Below are 19,127 nucleotides of genomic sequence, written 5' to 3'. Positions count from 1 at the left end.
TCAGACTGGTCATATCTAATTGATGCCTGGAGTGTGGGGGTTGTTGGGAGAAAGGAGTATTGTGCCGAACTAAGCAATCACTGTCTGTTTCATAATTTTCCTATTGATTAATTTGAAAGAAATCTGATGTAAATTGTGACTGCCAACTTTAAAATCTAACCTGTATGGTATAGCAACAGAAAGTCTTTTAAACCTATGTTAGTCAATTGATGCGAGAAATTTGAATTTGTGATATTGTGTAGTGCCACAGCATTGGTGGTTGATGTTTTTGTGATTGCCTATGATTAATTGCAAAAACTTAAATAAATATATATTCTTAGTATACACCGGCCTGGTTTCTAGCTGATTGATGGTAAAGATGGTATTTTGATGTAGAGTACGATAGAAGTGGAGGCCTCACTAAAGTTGAATCTGTTAAGCGTTTTGTTGAGCGCCACCTGGCCTGGAAGCGGAGGTGGAACTCCCTGAGTTGAGAGTGACCGTCTTATATACAGTGACAATTCAGCATCAACAATGTTTATGTTTTGTGGTGTAATAATAATTGACCAGAACTTAGAATAAAAAAATAATGAACAGAATCCATATGTAACCTGGGTTTCAAACTACTACATTCTGTTGCCCGGGCTACTAATTCCCTCCATAACAAAATGCACATACTTGCATGCTTACCCAGCTTCTCATTTTATTCATAAATACTATTCAGACATGTTTTTTTCTTAATTGTTGGTTATAACCTTTTATTTTAATGGGAAAAATGTAATTCACATTGTCTATTTAAGTGAGCATGAAATGTGTTATAGTGTAAAATGTTCCACTACCAGGATGTGCTAAGTATTGAGAGTTAACTGATGAGAAACACCTAATCTGTGAGCCAAAGAAAATATGTAAACAAACAGCCACCATCTTGTATATATATGCCACTCACCTTTAACTGTAAGATGGTGGACAATGGAACTGTCCCCCTGCAGTGGGACTCTGTCAGGAAACTGGAATGTGTGCCCTGAACTCTTGACTCATGCCTCGCAGAGCTCTTCATCCCTAGCAACAAGGGAAAAGTAGAACTGGCCATGACTGAAGGTGGAAACGATCCTCCTGAGAGACACAGAGAGAGCTGGGAGGATTTGAAGCCCCCGGGAGCTGTTGCCCTGTTGCAGCCCCCTCTGGGGCTGCTGAGGCCTGTCCAGAGCCTGTAGCCCTAGTCTGGTTCTGTCACCCTCTGCCCTCGGAGTGTTTAGGAAGGAGAGAGGAGGAGTCACAAGCAGAGCGAGAGAGAGAGGCTGACTAATAGCCTAGCGGATGGACCCTGTCAGCTCAAACATAAAACTGCTGGCTGTAAGTCTGACTTCAAATCTCTGAGCTTTCATCAGGTGGATGGGAGCCAAAAATTCCCTGTTTGAAGATAGGAGGTGTGAGAAATATTATGTAGCTACTGCATAAGCCCAAGCGTTTGTGTGACTTTGATAAAATCCCACACTGGGGCTCCTGTTTCCTTACCCTTGAAGTTTAAATCCTTTTTAGAGGACCATAAATAATAAGTTAGTCACAGCATATTAAAGCAGTAGTGCTGTTAATTGTGAGAGGAACTAATAGCTGCTTTATTACAGCGCTGCCAGCTCAGGCAGTGAAAGAGTTAAGTGACCTCCTCCCCTCAGCTAACCTATACAAGGTGTGTGTTATGAAAACAGAAAGTGAACGATTAAGAAAAGAAAAACATGTAGAGGCTGTCATTGCCTATGTAGGAAACTGAAGCTTGTGACCTGTGCTATTATATTTTTAAAAATAAAGGGGGAAGTAAACCAGTAACTTACAAACTTACAGCACTCTGTTTCTCATTACACCCAAAGCAGTATAATCATGAGACAAAACAGCTATAGCTCCTTCAGGCAAGGCCTGATTAACGGGTGAACATTGGATGCTCCTATATTTCTGTGAGTGAGTGAGAGGAGGATTATATGTGGGACAGTAAGAAATAAAACTTCCAGCTTCGGGGAATGGACAATGCAAGGCAAGCACCTCACCAAGAAGAGAACCACCAAAGGTAAACCCTTTCTAACCCTGTAAATAAGTCTATAGCATGTTGTTGCAAAGAGGAAAACCAAGCAAAGACTTTCTTTTTAATGTGTTAAAGCTTTCCCATTGTACCCTCACATGTAAAAGACAACATTTCAAATGAGAAAACAGATGCCTTTGTGCCACCTGCCCCTGCAGGAGGAAAATAAATAATGAAAGGTGAAAGAGAGCACAAAGAAAAAATAAAAACATCATTGAACTCAGGAAGAGTGCTTTCTGAGCTGAATAAACGCACTAGATGCCAATACAAGACAAAATATGAAATGGAACTTGTTGAGTATTGTTAGGAAAGATTTCGTTATTGTAGGGAATTTTCCTTCCATGTGGCAACCCCTAAACTTTTTGCTATTGTTTTTAACCTTGTTGTTGACTTTGCCAGAGAAGTACAGCCTTCAGCCGCACTTCTCTGGGCTTTCGCTCCTTTCTTACGGGGAAACTGACATGCCCTTAAGACAGTCAGTACCGGGGAACGTGGTTTCCCGTAGTTTCTTCTATCGTGTCGCAGCTTTAGTGCAACACGACACAAGAGGGCACTGTAAGCTAAGTTACAGCTCTCTTGGGTCTCTAGCCTTCTACAGGCCCTAGATACTCTTTTAGGAATGTATTTGATCGGTGCAAGTCATTCAGGGACTCGAATGGTGGCAGCGATCGTATTGTTTATTTTGAGCTCCTTTTGGCGTTCTGAGCACGTTTTTGCACTGAACCCAAAATGGTGGCCTGGCTCCCAAAATGGCCAGGCCGCGAGGCTCCTTTGTCTTGTCCACTGACCGTCTTGCTCCCTTCACCTTCCCCAGGTCCGGCGACCCGGGGCCTTCCTTATTTGGGCATGTACTTTCCCGCGAAACGTGGTTGCTTTCGCGGGCTTCTACATGTCGTTTGTGTGCCTCCAGGGTGTGGGCTGGGATGTCTGGTCCCAATACACATCCTGGGTGCCAGAGAGTCTAGGGTGGTGTGAATGCCTGGGACCACCGTGGTCCGTGATTGGTCCACGTATGGTATGTGTTTTGATGAGCGGATCTCCTATTGGCTCCCCTCCGTTTTGGCGCGAAGGGAACCGTGGATAAGAGGGGGCTGGAAACACCACTACCATGTCGATCTCCTGAGTTCTCACGAACGAAGGAATACAGGAGCCAAGTATCCTGCAACTACGAGGCTGGACCGAGGAATCGCTGGTGACCCGCTGAAGGAATCCTCCTTTGCACTGCTGTCGTCCGGAGAGCCCCTGTCCTCCTTTGATCGAACCAGAAGGCCTGTACTGGTGCTTCGACCTTTGGAATAGCAGGAACAGCTATTCCCGGCATCTTCAACCATCTCCTGCCAAGTAAGCCTTCGGAAGCGTCTCTGGGCCATCCAGTTGACTGACCAGCTTACAAAGGAGTTTGGCTCTGCAACCGCCGCCAGGTTGTGTTGTATTGCGAGTCCTTGTCCCTCTCCCACGCTTCGTACGCTTGGCGTTCCCAGGTCTGAAGGGAGGAGGGTTCAGTTGGCTCGAATACACACGGCCGCTCCGTTGTCCTGTGCGGCAACAAAACTGTGCTGGTTTCGTCGATTGGGGCGTCTTTTTGCTCTACACGACTACAAAGCGTTCCCTGCTCTTCTGAACCTGCCAGCTGCTGAAACTATCGTGGAGAAGCCTGGGTCTGCTTGCTTCGGGGACCGGTGAGTAGTATATCTAGGATCTGTTCGCCCTCCTGCAGTATCCCATTGCTTTTCCCTGCTGTGTAAAAACAGCACCCTTTTGCCGCGCTCGCGCTCTGCTTCTGCCCGCTGTGGAGGCTGCGCTTGAGTTGCGGAACCTGTTCTCCTTCTGCTGTGCACTAACCCGAACTGCCTGACTTCCTCCGAAGAGCTTCCCCTTTTGCCCGTTGACACCGGCGTGGCAGGTACTTTGAGCACAAGGCTCCACTCTTCGCAGGGCTCGGACTTCCATCTAGTTAGGTGCCTATGAAGGCGAACTGAGTCGAAAGCATTATCGCACTGCCTGTTTTCCTTCCCTGGCAGGTGGACTACATATTTCGTGCTTTAAACGCTTGCGACTGTGTATTTGTATATATATTGTGTTGATATGGTATGTGTTGGTTTAATATTGTGATATTGTGATTTTCTCGCTACGGTCATTATTTTAAAGGCCTTAAAATAAATGTGTATCTATTTTTGATATAACAACTGTTTGGAGTAGTTTGTCAGCGCTCTTGCTTTGTGTGCTCACTGCGGGCTTTCAGTCACCCTCACCCCTCTTGAGACCTAGTCTTGACCGCCGCGATCGCTACCTTGATTGGTCTGGCTTGTCCAGAGGTTACCCTGTTCCAAGTAATTAGGTTGGCCTTCTGAACTTCTGCGCCACCAGGACAGAGTTCAGAAATCCGTCTTAACTAATTGGTGTACAGCGGTGGGATACGACTGAAGGTATCCAGTGTTGCGCTCGAACTAAGGCATTTCAGGTTATTCCAAACAGTACACGTAGTGAATTGTTGTAATATAACTTTAAAAAGGCCATAGTCCTATCAAACAGTATGGAAGCAAATACCTTGTTAACTTTAAATGCTTCCAAATCAGAAACGCTGAAAAAGATGTGTGCGGAGAGAGGTGTTTCCTCTCAAGGCACAAAATTGGAAATGATCCAGAGAATCGTGGCGTGGCAAGAAGCGCAGCTTGACGCTATAACTTCCGAGGACAGTGCAGAAGGTGGTGGGGCTGCTCTCACTGGTAGAACCGACGGTTCTGCCGCTGCACTGATCCACCGCGACCACGAGGACAGGGAGGATGTAATGTCTAATGTTTCCTCTGCCAGTGCTGATGGGGAGGCTATGCTTGAATTCAAGAAGCAAGAGCTGCGGTTTAGGCAGCAGGAGCTTGAATTCAGCATAGCCAAACTAAAAATCGAACAGGCAGAAAAACAGAAAGACAGGGATCACCAGTTGGAACTGGCCAAGCTTCAGGTTGCAAATGGATCCAAGGGTCCTAGACATGGGTCTGGGGCTTCCTCTCATCCACGGTTTCCGAAAGATCTGCTCAGTGTGTATGAAGAAAGGAATGACATTATGGACTGGCTGAATGCGTTTGAGTATGCATGCGAGGTCCAGGAAGTTGACAATGCTGATAAGATTGCGTGGTTGCTCAGTAGACTGCCCCATTCTGGCTGTAGTGCCATTATGGAAATGTCGAAGGCTGAGCGGGCTGATTTCGCAATGTTAAAGCAAACTCTCATTTTAAAGTTTGGGAAGACTCCGGCCCAATATTTAAAGCGTTTTCGAGAGTATAAGAAAAAGGAAGGTGGTACTTGGGTATCTTATGTCGCTGAATCTTTGAAAAACTTAACTGGCTGGGTTGAAGGTTATAAGGTTTCTACCTTCGAAGGCATGATAAATCTTGTCATGCTGGAACATATTTTTGCTTCTTCTTCCCCGGAGCTTAAGCAGCATTTGGCCGATTCGAAGGAGATAGATCCTAAGAAGCTGGCCATTGCAGCAGACTTATGGGTGTCACATCGAGTGTCCCATAAGGACAAAACTCATCCTGGTAAGCAGGAGGAGGGGAAAAAGTCCAAAGATATGGAGGATGGGGAATCTGCCAAATCTTCTTCCCAAAAGGGCCACAAAAAGAAAAACAAGGGTAAGACACAAGAGAACTCACAGGGTAGTGGAGGTGCGCCTCCGAAACAGAACTCTGGTTACAATAAGCCTCCCTACGTAAACAGACCCTCTGGGGCTTGTTTTTCTTGTGGAGCAACTGACCATGTGAAGGGGGATCCCCGTTGTAAGGTTAAACCTTTGGGGGTCCACTCCGCTAATCTGGCCTTCTCCTCCTACGAGGAAGAAGAGATTACAGGAGCATCCTTCTCCTCAGACTCATTTCCCAGCGGAATAGAGGCTGAGGTAGTTTTAGTGTCCCTGGGTTCCTGGGAGCCTAAAGTCGCAGAGGCTTATGCTAGGATTCCGGATAATACCAAGCACTACTTTAAAGACAGTGTGCTGATCAATGGAGTGGATACTCCAGCTCTTAGGGATAGTGGGTGCAGTCGAACTGTAGTGGATTCTACCTTGGTAGACTCAGAGGAAGTTGCCAGAGCTACTCTGATGCCCACTAAGTTGGCTGACGGCCCCCTCCGTATGTTTCCCGTGATCCCTGTTAATCTAACTTTAAATGGTACAGCAGTCAGGATTCCAGTGAGCATTCAGAGAAACGTCCCGGGAAAGGTCTTATTAGGTAATGATCTCAGAGCTTTAGGGCTCGTAGGAGACACTGCCGAACGACCCTACACACGGTCTCAAACACGGGCAGCATTGGCCAAGTCCAATACGCCGCCCCAGCCGAAGGGGAAACCCAAGGCGAAAGGAGTCTACAAGTCAAGACGGGGGAAAGAGAATATTCCCCCGAGCTCGCCTACCACTGCGGTGGAGGAAGTTGGCCAATCGCCCGAGCCTGACGAGGAGGTGGCGATGCCTGAAGTATTCGACCCCAACGATCATCCTGAACTAAAAGACTTGTTAGTTGAAGGAGGTCTTGATAGGGACGAATTCAGTAAAGGCCAACGTGAGTGCCCATCTCTGGAAGGCCTAAGGAGACAGGCCTGCTCCCAGCTTGAGGGTGAACCTCCTGGGAAGCATAGGATTTATTGGGAAGGTGGACTCCTGTATAGTGAGCCCACAGAGTCTACAGAAGGAGACCATAGGAGGTTGGTGGTTCCCCTTGCTGTTAGACCCTTCCTCCTGCAGTTGGCGCATGAAGTTCCCCTTGCTGGTCACCTTGGTATGAAGAGGACCAAGCAAAGGTTATCCATGCACTTCTACTGGCCCAAGATGGGGGTGCAAGTAGAAAGTCACTGCAGGAGTTGCGCCTCCTGCCAGTTGTCTGGTAAGGTTGGCGCGACAATCCAAGCTCCGTTGGTACCGCTCCCAGTTGTGGGGGTACCATTTGAAAGGGTAGGGATCGACATCGTCGGTCCCCTTGACCCGCAAACATCCTCGGGCAATAGGTTTATCCTGGTGCTGGTCGACCATGCAACCAGGTATCCTGAGGCCATCCCATTGAAAACTGTAACTGCCAAGTCAGTTGCAAAAGCTTTACTCGGCATATTCACTAGGGTTGGCTTCCCTAAAGAAGTTGTGTCAGATCGTGGCAGCAACTTTATGTCGAAGTATATGCAGGCTATGTGGAAAGAATGTGGGGTCACCTACAAGTTCTCTTCTGCATACCACCCCCAGACCAATGGTCTGGTGGAACGTTTCAACAGAACGTTAAAGAGCATGATTGGGGCTCTGGAGGAGCCCCAGAGAAGAAAATGGGATCTTCTTTTACCATGCTTGCTGTTTGCCTACCGAGAGGTACCACAGGAGGGTGTTGGCTTCAGCCCCTTCGAACTTCTGTTCGGTCATCCCGTACGGGGACCCTTAGCCATTGTCAAGGAGGGATGGGAGATGCCCACTCCCCCTGTTACTACCAATGTAGTTGACTATGTGCTAGGGCTCAGAAAACGGATGGTACTTCTGATGGGCTTGGCTAGTGATAAGTTGAAGGCAGGGCAAGCGCTGGTGAAACATTGGTACGACCAGAAAGCTTCCCTCATCAACTTTACACCTGGTCAGCAAGTCCTGATCATGAATCCAATAAGGCCTCGCGCTTTACAGGACAAATGGTCAGGCCCTTACACAGTGGTGGAGCCCCTGGGTGAGGTGAACTATTTAGTGGACCTTGGAAGGCCTGGACAGGCTCCAAAAGTGTTCCACGTGAATAGGCTGAAGGCTTTCGTCCCAAGAGTCGAAATCGCAGCACTGCTACTGGCATCAGACGTTGAGGAAGAGGAGTCTGAACCTCTCCCCGACCTGTTCCAAAGCGGTCCTTCAGATAGCTCCGTTGAGGGTGTCCGAGTGGCCCCTCACCTGACTTCTGATCAGCAGGCGGAGGTGAAAAGTTTGCTTAGGCAGTTTCCCCCCTGTTCTCACAGTCGCCTGGTTTGACACCTTGGTGCAAACATAACATTGACACAGGAGACAGTGTACCTACCAAAAGTAGGGGATACAGGATGTCAGATAAAGTACGGTCTTATATTAAGACCGAGGTCAACAAGATGTTAGATCTTGGGGTGATTGAACCCTCTAGTAGTCCTTGGTCCAGTCCTGTGGTTCTGGTTCCAAAGGCAGGCACTTCTGAATTGAGGTTCTGCGTGGATTACAGGGCTCTGAATGCTGTCACCAAGACAGATGCCCACCCCTTGCCTCGAACAGATGAGCTGGTGGATACTTTGGGTGCCTCCAAGTACCTCAGCACGTTTGACCTTACTGCTGGCTATTGGCAAATAGCTTTAGCAGAACATGCCAGGGAGAAGACAGCATTTTCGACGCCAGACGGCCTTTACCAATTCCGGGTAATGCCGTTCGGGTTGAAGAATGCCCCTGCCACTTTCCAGAGGCTTGTGAATCATGTGTTGAATGGGTTGGACGAATTCTGTCTTGCATATCTGGACGATATAGCAGTTTTCAGTGCCACCTGGGAAGACCATGTGAAACACCTCGGGATTGTGCTCCAGGCTCTTCAGAAAGCCCACTTGACCATAAAGGCTAGTAAATGCCAGATTGGACAAGGCTCAGTGGTTTACCTTGGACATGAAGTAGGTGGAGGGAGGATACAGCCTCTACCCAGTAAAGTACAAGCAGTACAAGACTGGCCTACCCCCACTACGCAAACCCAAGTGAGAGCCTTCTTAGGACTCACGGGGTATTATCGCAATTTTGTGGCAGACTATGGCACCATAGCTGCTCCTCTGACTGCCCTCACAACTCCGAAGAAACCCAAGAAGGTAACTTGGACCGACGAGTGTGAGAAGGCCTTCAATGGCTTAAAAGACTCCTTGTGCCAGGCCCCTGTGCTCAGGGCCCCTGATTACCAAAGACCTTTTATCGTGCAGACGGATGCCTCTGACACTGGGATAGGAGCTGTACTATCACAAGTAGATGAGAAGGGTAAGGAACACCCTATCGGTTTTATTAGTCGCCAGCTTAAGGACAGAGAGCTCAGGTGGTCCACGGTAGAGAAAGAATGTTTCTCTGTTGTGTGGGCCCTAAGGAAGCTGAGGCCCTACCTCTATGGGACCCACTTCACTGTGCAGACTGACCATAAGCCGTTAAAGTGGCTAATGAACATGAAGGGGGAGAATCCAAAGTTGCTTAGGTGGTCCATAAGTCTTCAAGGCTTCGACTTCACTATTGAGCATAGACCAGGTGTCCAACATAGCAATGCTGATGGGTTGTCCAGAATGTTTAACCGACCTGAACAAGAGACTCATCCAGGGGTGGATTAGTTCCCCCTGTCCATAGTCTGGGAGGGGCGAGTGTTAGGAAAGATTTCGTTATTGTAGGGAATTTTCCTTCCATGTGGCAACCCCTAAACTTTTTGCTATTGTTTTTAACCTTGTTGTTGACTTTGCCAGAGAAGTACAGCCTTCAGCCGCACTTCTCTGGGCTTTCGCTCCTTTCTTACGGGGAAACTGACATGCCCTTAAGACAGTCAGTACCGGGGAACGTGGTTTCCTGTAGTTTCTTCTATCGTGTCGCAGCTTTAGTGCAACACGACACAAGAGGGCACTGTAAGCTAAGTTACAGCTCTCTTGGGTCTCTAGCCTTCTACAGGCCCTAGATACTCTTTTAGGAATGTATTTGATTGGTGCAAGTCATTCAGGGACTCGAATGGTGGCAGCGATCGTATTGTTTATTTTGAGCTCCTTTTGGCGTTCTGAGCACGTTTTTGCACTGAACCCAAAATGGTGGCCTGGCTCCCAAAATGGCCAGGCCGCGAGGCTCCTTTGTCTTGTCCACTGACCGTCTTGCTCCCTTCACCTTCCCCAGGTCCGGCGACCCGGGGCCTTCCTTATTTGGGCATGTACTTTCCCGCGAAACGTGGTTGCTTTCGCGGGCTTCTACATGTCGTTTGTGTGCCTCCAGGGTGTGGGCTGGGATGTCTGGTCCCAATACACATCCTGGGTGCCAGAGAGTCTAGGGTGGTGTGAATGCCTGGGACCACCGTGGTCCGTGATTGGTCCACGTATGGTATGTGTTTTGATGAGCGGATCTCCTATTGGCTCCCCTCCGTTTTGGCGCGAAGGGAACCGTGGATAAGAGGGGGCTGGAAACACCACTACCATGTCGATCTCCTGAGTTCTCACGAACGAAGGAATACAGGAGCCAAGTATCCTGCAACTATGAGGCTGGACCGAGGAATCGCTGGTGACCCGCTGAAGGAATCCTCCTTTGCACTGCTGTCGTCCGGAGAGCCCCTGTCCTCCTTTGATCGAACCAGAAGGCCTGTACTGGTGCTTCGACCTTTGGAATAGCAGGAACAGCTATTCCCGGCATCTTCAACCATCTCCTGCCAAGTAAGCCTTCGGAAGCGTCTCTGGGCCATCCAGTTGACTGACCAGCTTACAAAGGAGTTTGGCTCTGCAACCGCCGCCAGGTTGTGTTGTATTGCGAGTCCTTGTCCCTCTCCCACGCTTCGTACGCTTGGCGTTCCCAGGTCTGAAGGGAGGAGGGTTCAGTTGGCTCGAATACACACGGCCGCTCCGTTGTCCTGTGCGGCAACAAAACTGTGCTGGTTTCGTCGATTGGGACGTCTTTTTGCTCTACACGGCTACAAAGCGTTCCCTGCTCTTCTGAACCTGCCAGCTGCTGAAACTATCGTGGAGAAGCCTGGGTCTGCTTGCTTCGGGGACCGGTGAGTAGTATATCTAGGATCTGTTCGCCCTCCTGCAGTATCCCATTGCTTTTCCCTGCTGTGTAAAAACAGCACCCTTTTGCCGCGCTCGCGCTCTGCTTCTGCCCGCTGTGGAGGCTGCGCTTGAGTTGCGGAACCTGTTCTCCTTCTGCTGTGCACTAACCCGAACTGCCTGACTTCCTCCGAAGAGCTTCCCCTTTTGCCCGTTGACACCGGCGTGGCAGGTACTTTGAGCACAAGGCTCCACTCTTCGCAGGGCTCGGACTTCCATCTAGTTAGGTGCCTATGAAGGCGAACTGAGTCGAAAGCATTATCGCACTGCCTGTTTTCCTTCCCTGGCAGGTGGACTACATATTTCGTGCTTTAAACGCTTGCGACTGTGTATTTGTATATATATTGTGTTGATATGGTATGTGTTGGTTTAATATTGTGATATTGTGATTTTCTCGCTACGGTCATTATTTTAAAGGCCTTAAAATAAATGTGTATCTATTTTTGATATAACAACTGTTTGGAGTAGTTTGTCAGCGCTCTTGCTTTGTGTGCTCACTGCGGGCTTTCAGTCACCCTCACCCCTCTTGAGACCTAGTCTTGACCGCCGCGATCGCTACCTTGATTGGTCTGGCTTGTCCAGAGGTTACCCTGTTCCAAGTAATTAGGTTGGCCTTCTGAACTTCTGCGCCACCAGGACAGAGTTCAGAAATCCGTCTTAACAAATTGGTGTACAGCGGTGGGATACGACTGAAGGTATCCAGTGTTGCGCTCGAACTAAGGCATTTCAGGTTATTCCAAACAGTACACGTAGTGAATTGTTGTAATATAACTTTAAAAAGGCCATAGTCCTATCAAACAGTATGGAAGCAAATACCTTGTTAACTTTAAATGCTTCCAAATCAGAAACGCTGAAAAAGATGTGTGCGGAGAGAGGTGTTTCCTCTCAAGGCACAAAATTGGAAATGATCCAGAGAATCGTGGCGTGGCAAGAAGCGCAGCTTGACGCTATAACTTCCGAGGACAGTGCAGAAGGTGGTGGGGCTGCTCTCACTGGTAGAACCGACGGTTCTGCCGCTGCACTGATCCACCGCGACCACGAGGACAGGGAGGATGTAATGTCTAATGTTTCCTCTGCCAGTGCTGATGGGGAGGCTATGCTTGAATTCAAGAAGCAAGAGCTGCGGTTTAGGCAGCAGGAGCTTGAATTCAGCATAGCCAAACTAAAAATCGAACAGGCAGAAAAACAGAAAGACAGGGATCACCAGTTGGAACTGGCCAAGCTTCAGGTTGCAAATGGATCCAAGGGTCCTAGACATGGGTCTGGGGCTTCCTCTCATCCACGGTTTCCGAAAGATCTGCTCAGTGTGTATGAAGAAAGGAATGACATTATGGACTGGCTGAATGCGTTTGAGTATGCATGCGAGGTCCAGGAAGTTGACAATGCTGATAAGATTGCGTGGTTGCTCAGTAGACTGCCCCATTCTGGCTGTAGTGCCATTATGGAAATGTCGAAGGCTGAGCGGGCTGATTTCGCAATGTTAAAGCAAACTCTCATTTTAAAGTTTGGGAAGACTCCGGCCCAATATTTAAAGCGTTTTCGAGAGTATAAGAAAAAGGAAGGTGGTACTTGGGTATCTTATGTCGCTGAATCTTTGAAAAACTTAACTGGCTGGGTTGAAGGTTATAAGGTTTCTACCTTCGAAGGCATGATAAATCTTGTCATGCTGGAACATATTTTTGCTTCTTCTTCCCCGGAGCTTAAGCAGCATTTGGCCGATTCGAAGGAGATAGATCCTAAGAAGCTGGCCATTGCAGCAGACTTATGGGTGTCACATCGAGTGTCCCATAAGGACAAAACTCATCCTGGTAAGCAGGAGGAGGGGAAAAAGTCCAAAGATATGGAGGGTGGGGAATCTGCCAAATCTTCTTCCCAAAAGGGCCACAAAAAGAAAAACAAGGGTAAGACACAAGAGAACTCACAGGGTAGTGGAGGTGCGCCTCCGAAACAGAACTCTGGTTACAATAAGCCTCCCTACGTAAACAGACCCTCTGGGGCTTGTTTTTCTTGTGGAGCAACTGACCATGTGAAGGGGGATCCCCGTTGTAAGGTTAAACCTTTGGGGGTCCACTCCGCTAATCTGGCCTTCTCCTCCTACGAGGAAGAAGAGATTACAGGAGCATCCTTCTCCTCAGACTCATTTCCCAGCGGAATAGAGGCTGAGGTAGTTTTAGTGTCCCTGGGTTCCTGGGAGCCTAAAGTCGCAGAGGCTTATGCTAGGATTCCGGATAATACCAAGCACTACTTTAAAGACAGTGTGCTGATCAATGGAGTGGATACTCCAGCTCTTAGGGATAGTGGGTGCAGTCGAACTGTAGTGGATTCTACCTTGGTAGACTCAGAGGAAGTTGCCAGAGCTACTCTGATGCCCACTAAGTTGGCTGACGGCCCCCTCCGTATGTTTCCCGTGATCCCTGTTAATCTAACTTTAAATGGTACAGCAGTCAGGATTCCAGTGAGCATTCAGAGAAACGTCCCGGGAAAGGTCTTATTAGGTAATGATCTCAGAGCTTTAGGGCTCGTAGGAGACACTGCCGAACGACCCTACACACGGTCTCAAACACGGGCAGCATTGGCCAAGTCCAATACGCCGCCCCAGCCGAAGGGGAAACCCAAGGCGAAAGGAGTCTACAAGTCAAGACGGGGGAAAGAGAATATTCCCCCGAGCTCGCCTACCACTGCGGTGGAGGAAGTTGGCCAATCGCCCGAGCCTGACGAGGAGGTGGCGATGCCTGAAGTATTCGACCCCAACGATCATCCTGAACTAAAAGACTTGTTAGTTGAAGGAGGTCCTGATAGGGACGAATTCAGTAAAGGCCAACGTGAGTGCCCATCTCTGGAAGGCCTAAGGAGACAGGCCTGCTCCCAGCTTGAGGGTGAACCTCCTGGGAAGCATAGGATTTATTGGGAAGGTGGACTCCTGTATAGTGAGCCCACAGAGTCTACAGAAGGAGACCATAGGAGGTTGGTGGTTCCCCTTGCTGTTAGACCCTTCCTCCTGCAGTTGGCGCATGAAGTTCCCCTTGCTGGTCACCTTGGTATGAAGAGGACCAAGCAAAGGTTATCCATGCACTTCTACTGGCCCAAGATGGGGGTGCAAGTAGAAAGTCACTGCAGGAGTTGCGCCTCCTGCCAGTTGTCTGGTAAGGTTGGCGCGACAATCCAAGCTCCGTTGGTACCGCTCCCAGTTGTGGGGGTACCATTTGAAAGGGTAGGGATCGACATCGTCGGTCCCCTTGACCCGCAAACATCCTCGGGCAATAGGTTTATCCTGGTGCTGGTCGACCATGCAACCAGGTATCCTGAGGCCATCCCATTGAAAACTGTAACTGCCAAGTCAGTTGCAAAAGCTTTACTCGGCATATTCACTAGGGTTGGCTTCCCTAAAGAAGTTGTGTCAGATCGTGGCAGCAACTTTATGTCGAAGTATATGCAGGCTATGTGGAAAGAATGTGGGGTCACCTACAAGTTCTCTTCTGCATACCACCCCCAGACCAATGGTCTGGTGGAACGTTTCAACAGAACGTTAAAGAGCATGATTGGGGCTCTGGAGGAGCCCCAGAGAAGAAAATGGGATCTTCTTTTACCATGCTTGCTGTTTGCCTACCGAGAGGTACCACAGGAGGGTGTTGGCTTCAGCCCCTTCGAACTTCTGTTCGGTCATCCCGTACGGGGACCCTTAGCCATTGTCAAGGAGGGATGGGAGATGCCCACTCCCCCTGTTACTACCAATGTAGTTGACTATGTGCTAGGGCTCAGAAAACGGATGGTACTTCTGATGGGCTTGGCTAGTGATAAGTTGAAGGCAGGGCAAGCGCTGGTGAAACATTGGTACGACCAGAAAGCTTCCCTCATCAACTTTACACCTGGTCAGCAAGTCCTGATCATGAATCCAATAAGGCCTCGCGCTTTACAGGACAAATGGTCAGGCCCTTACACAGTGGTGGAGCCCCTGGGTGAGGTGAACTATTTAGTGGACCTTGGAAGGCCTGGACAGGCTCCAAAAGTGTTCCACGTGAATAGGCTGAAGGCTTTCGTCCCAAGAGTCGAAATCGCAGCACTGCTACTGGCATCAGACGTTGAGGAAGAGGAGTCTGAACCTCTCCCCGACCTGTTCCAAAGCGGTCCTTCAGATAGCTCCGTTGAGGGTGTCCGAGTGGCCCCTCACCTGACTTCTGATCAGCAGGCGGAGGTGAAAAGTTTGCTTAGGCAGTTTCCCCCCTGTTCTCACAGTCGCCTGGTTTGACACCTTGGTGCAAACATAACATTGACACAGGAGACAGTGTACCTACCAAAAGTAGGGGATACAGGATGTCAGATAAAGTACGGTCTTATATTAAGACCGAGGTCAACAAGATGTTAGATCTTGGGGTGATTGAACCCTCTAGTAGTCCTTGGTCCAGTCCTGTGGTTCTGGTTCCAAAGGCAGGCACTTCTGAATTGAGGTTCTGCGTGGATTACAGGGCTCTGAATGCTGTCACCAAGACAGATGCCCACCCCTTGCCTCGAACAGATGAGCTGGTGGATACTTTGGGTGCCTCCAAGTACCTCAGCACGTTTGACCTTACTGCTGGCTATTGGCAAATAGCTTTAGCAGAACATGCCAGGGAGAAGACAGCATTTTCGACGCCAGACGGCCTTTACCAATTCCGGGTAATGCCGTTCGGGTTGAAGAATGCCCCTGCCACTTTCCAGAGGCTTGTGAATCATGTGTTGAATGGGTTGGACGAATTCTGTCTTGCATATCTGGACGATATAGCAGTTTTCAGTGCCACCTGGGAAGACCATGTGAAACACCTCGGGATTGTGCTCCAGGCTCTTCAGAAAGCCCACTTGACCATAAAGGCTAGTAAATGCCAGATTGGACAAGGCTCAGTGGTTTACCTTGGACATGAAGTAGGTGGAGGGAGGATACAGCCTCTACCCAGTAAAGTACAAGCAGTACAAGACTGGCCTACCCCCACTACGCAAACCCAAGTGAGAGCCTTCTTAGGACTCACGGGGTATTATCGCAATTTTGTGGCAGACTATGGCACCATAGCTGCTCCTCTGACTGCCCTCACAACTCCGAAGAAACCCAAGAAGGTAACTTGGACCGACGAGTGTGAGAAGGCCTTCAATGGCTTAAAAGACTCCTTGTGCCAGGCCCCTGTGCTCAGGGCCCCTGATTACCAAAGACCTTTTATCGTGCAGACGGATGCCTCTGACACTGGGATAGGAGCTGTACTATCACAAGTAGATGAGAAGGGTAAGGAACACCCTATCGGTTTTATTAGTCGCCAGCTTAAGGACAGAGAGCTCAGGTGGTCCACGGTAGAGAAAGAATGTTTCTCTGTTGTGTGGGCCCTAAGGAAGCTGAGGCCCTACCTCTATGGGACCCACTTCACTGTGCAGACTGACCATAAGCCGTTAAAGTGGCTAATGAACATGAAGGGGGAGAATCCAAAGTTGCTTAGGTGGTCCATAAGTCTTCAAGGCTTCGACTTCACTATTGAGCATAGACCAGGTGTCCAACATAGCAATGCTGATGGGTTGTCCAGAATGTTTAACCGACCTGAACAAGAGACTCATCCAGGGGTGGATTAGTTCCCCCTGTCCATAGTCTGGGAGGGGCGAGTGTTAGGAAAGATTTCGTTATTGTAGGGAATTTTCCTTCCATGTGGCAACCCCTAAACTTTTTGCTATTGTTTTTAACCTTGTTGTTGACTTTGCCAGAGAAGTACAGCCTTCAGCCGCACTTCTCTGGGCTTTCGCTCCTTTCTTACGGGGAAACTGACATGCCCTTAAGACAGTCAGTACCGGGGAACGTGGTTTCCCGTAGTTTCTTCTATCGTGTCGCAGCTTTAGTGCAACACGACACAAGAGGGCACTGTAAGCTAAGTTACAGCTCTCTTGGGTCTCTAGCCTTCTACAGGCCCTAGATACTCTTTTAGGAATGTATTTGATTGGTGCAAGTCATTCAGGGACTCGAATGGTGGCAGCGATCGTATTGTTTATTTTGAGCTCCTTTTGGCGTTCTGAGCACGTTTTTGCACTGAACCCAAAATGGTGGCCTGGCTCCCAAAATGGCCAGGCCGCGAGGCTCCTTTGTCTTGTCCACTGACCGTCTTGCTCCCTTCACCTTCCCCAGGTCCGGCGACCCGGGGCCTTCCTTATTTGGGCATGTACTTTCCCGCGAAACGTGGTTGCTTTCGCGGGCTTCTACATGTCGTTTGTGTGCCTCCAGGGTGTGGGCTGGGATGTCTGGTCCCAATACACATCCTGGGTGCCAGAGAGTCTAGGGTGGTGTGAATGCCTGGGACCACCGTGGTCCGTGATTGGTCCACGTATGGTATGTGTTTTGATGAGCGGATCTCCTATTGGCTCCCCTCCGTTTTGGCGCGAATGGAACCGTGGATAAGAGGGGGCTGGAAACACCACTACCATGTCGATCTCCTGAGTTCTCACGAACGAAGGAATACAGGAGCCAAGTATCCTGCAACTACGAGGCTGGACCGAGGAATCGCTGGTGACCCGCTGAAGGAATCCTCCTTTGCACTGCTGTCGTCCGGAGAGCCCCTGTCCTCCTTTGATCGAACCAGAAGGCCTGTACTGGTGCTTCGACCTTTGGAATAGCAGGAACAGCTATTCCCGGCATCTTCAACCATCTCCTGCCAAGTAAGCCTTCGGAAGCGTCTCTGGGCCATCCAGTTGACTGACCAGCTTACAAAGGAGTTTGGCTCTGCAACCGCCGCCAGGTTGTGTTGTATTGCGAGTCCTTGTCCCTCTCCCACGCTTCGTACGCTTGGCGTTCCCAGGTCTGAAGGGAGGAGGGTTCAGTTGGCTCGAATACACACGGCCGCTCCGTTGTCCTGTGCGGCAACAAAACTGTGCTGGTTTCGTCGATTGGGACGTCTTTTTGCTCTACACGACTACAAAGCGTTCCCTGCTCTTCTGAACCTGCCAGCTGCTGAAACTATCGTGGAGAAGCCTGGGTCTGCTTGCTTCGGGGACCGGTGAGTAGTATATCTAGGATCTGTTCGCCCTCCTGCAGTATCCCATTGCTTTTCCCTGCTGTGTAAAAACAGCACCCTTTTGCCGCGCTCGCGCTCTGCTTCTGCCCGCTGTGGAGGCTGCGCTTGAGTTGCGGAACCTGTTCTCCTTCTGCTGTGCACTAACCCGAACTGCCTGACTTCCTCCGAAGAGCTTCCCCTTTTGCCCGTTGACACCGGCGTGGCAGGTACTTTGAGCACAAGGCTCCACTCTTCGCAGGGCTCGGACTTCCATCTAGTTAGGTGCCTATGAAGGCGAACTGAGTCGAAAGCATTATCGCACTGCCTGTTTTCCTTCCCTGGCAGGTGGACTACATATTTCGTGCTTTAAACGCTTGCGACTGTGTATTTGTATATATATTGTGTTGATATGGTATGTGTTGGTTTAATATTGTGATATTGTGATTTTCTCGCTACGGTCATTATTTTAAAGGCCTTAAAATAAATGTGTATCTATTTTTGATATAACAACTGTTTGGAGTAGTTTGTCAGCGCTCTTGCTTTGTGTGCTCACTGCGGGCTTTCAGTCACCCTCACCCCTCTTGAGACCTAGTCTTGACCGCCGCGATCGCTACCTTGATTGGTCTGGCTTGTCCAGAGGTTACCCTGTTCCAAGTAATTAGGTTGGCCTTCTGAACTTCTGCGCCACCAGGACAGAGTTCAGAAATCCGTCTTAACAAGTATCTCCCAAGTATTATGAATAAAGCAAATACTGAGTTAATTATTCCTGGTGTGTCTGTAGGGACAATTTCTGCTTAGAAGGAAGTGAAGGGGCCCTCTCTAGGCAGCAGTACAAAGAGATTAGACCATAAACAGCCAGAGGAATCCTAATGTGACCCAATTCCACCCATGGTTTACAGATGTTAAATGAAGACGAACAGAGAAAACAAGGAAGCAAAAAGGTGACAAAAAAAGAAAATTAAGACCAAAATCATCTGTGGCCTATGGTTGCTTTCCTCAAAATAAAGCAACTGAGTATGAGTTCTTCAGCTCCCCCAAATGGAGACCCCATTGCTGAGCACTGCAATGGCTATCTAACCGAGTACAGAGGTTTACAATTCTTTGCTCTTCTTCTCCCCCTAAAGGAGACCTGCTTCTAGGCCCTCCTTCATGAGAGCCTGCGAGAAACCCTATGAAAGCCATCCGCAGTCAGCGTGTGTCCACATACAAAAGAAACTTTAAATAATTTCAACATGTCCTACTCAAGGAGACCTGCCTCATTGTCCACCCTCATGGGGGCATGAGAGGTAACCCTCTCATAAGAGCCA

Source organism: Ambystoma mexicanum, chromosome 12, assembly GCF_040938575.1.
Source record: "Ambystoma mexicanum isolate Mex_15411 chromosome 12, UKY_AmexF1_1, whole genome shotgun sequence".
Lineage (NCBI taxonomy): Eukaryota > Metazoa > Chordata > Amphibia > Caudata > Ambystomatidae > Ambystoma > Ambystoma mexicanum.
Note: the sequence above shows the minus strand (reverse complement) of the source record.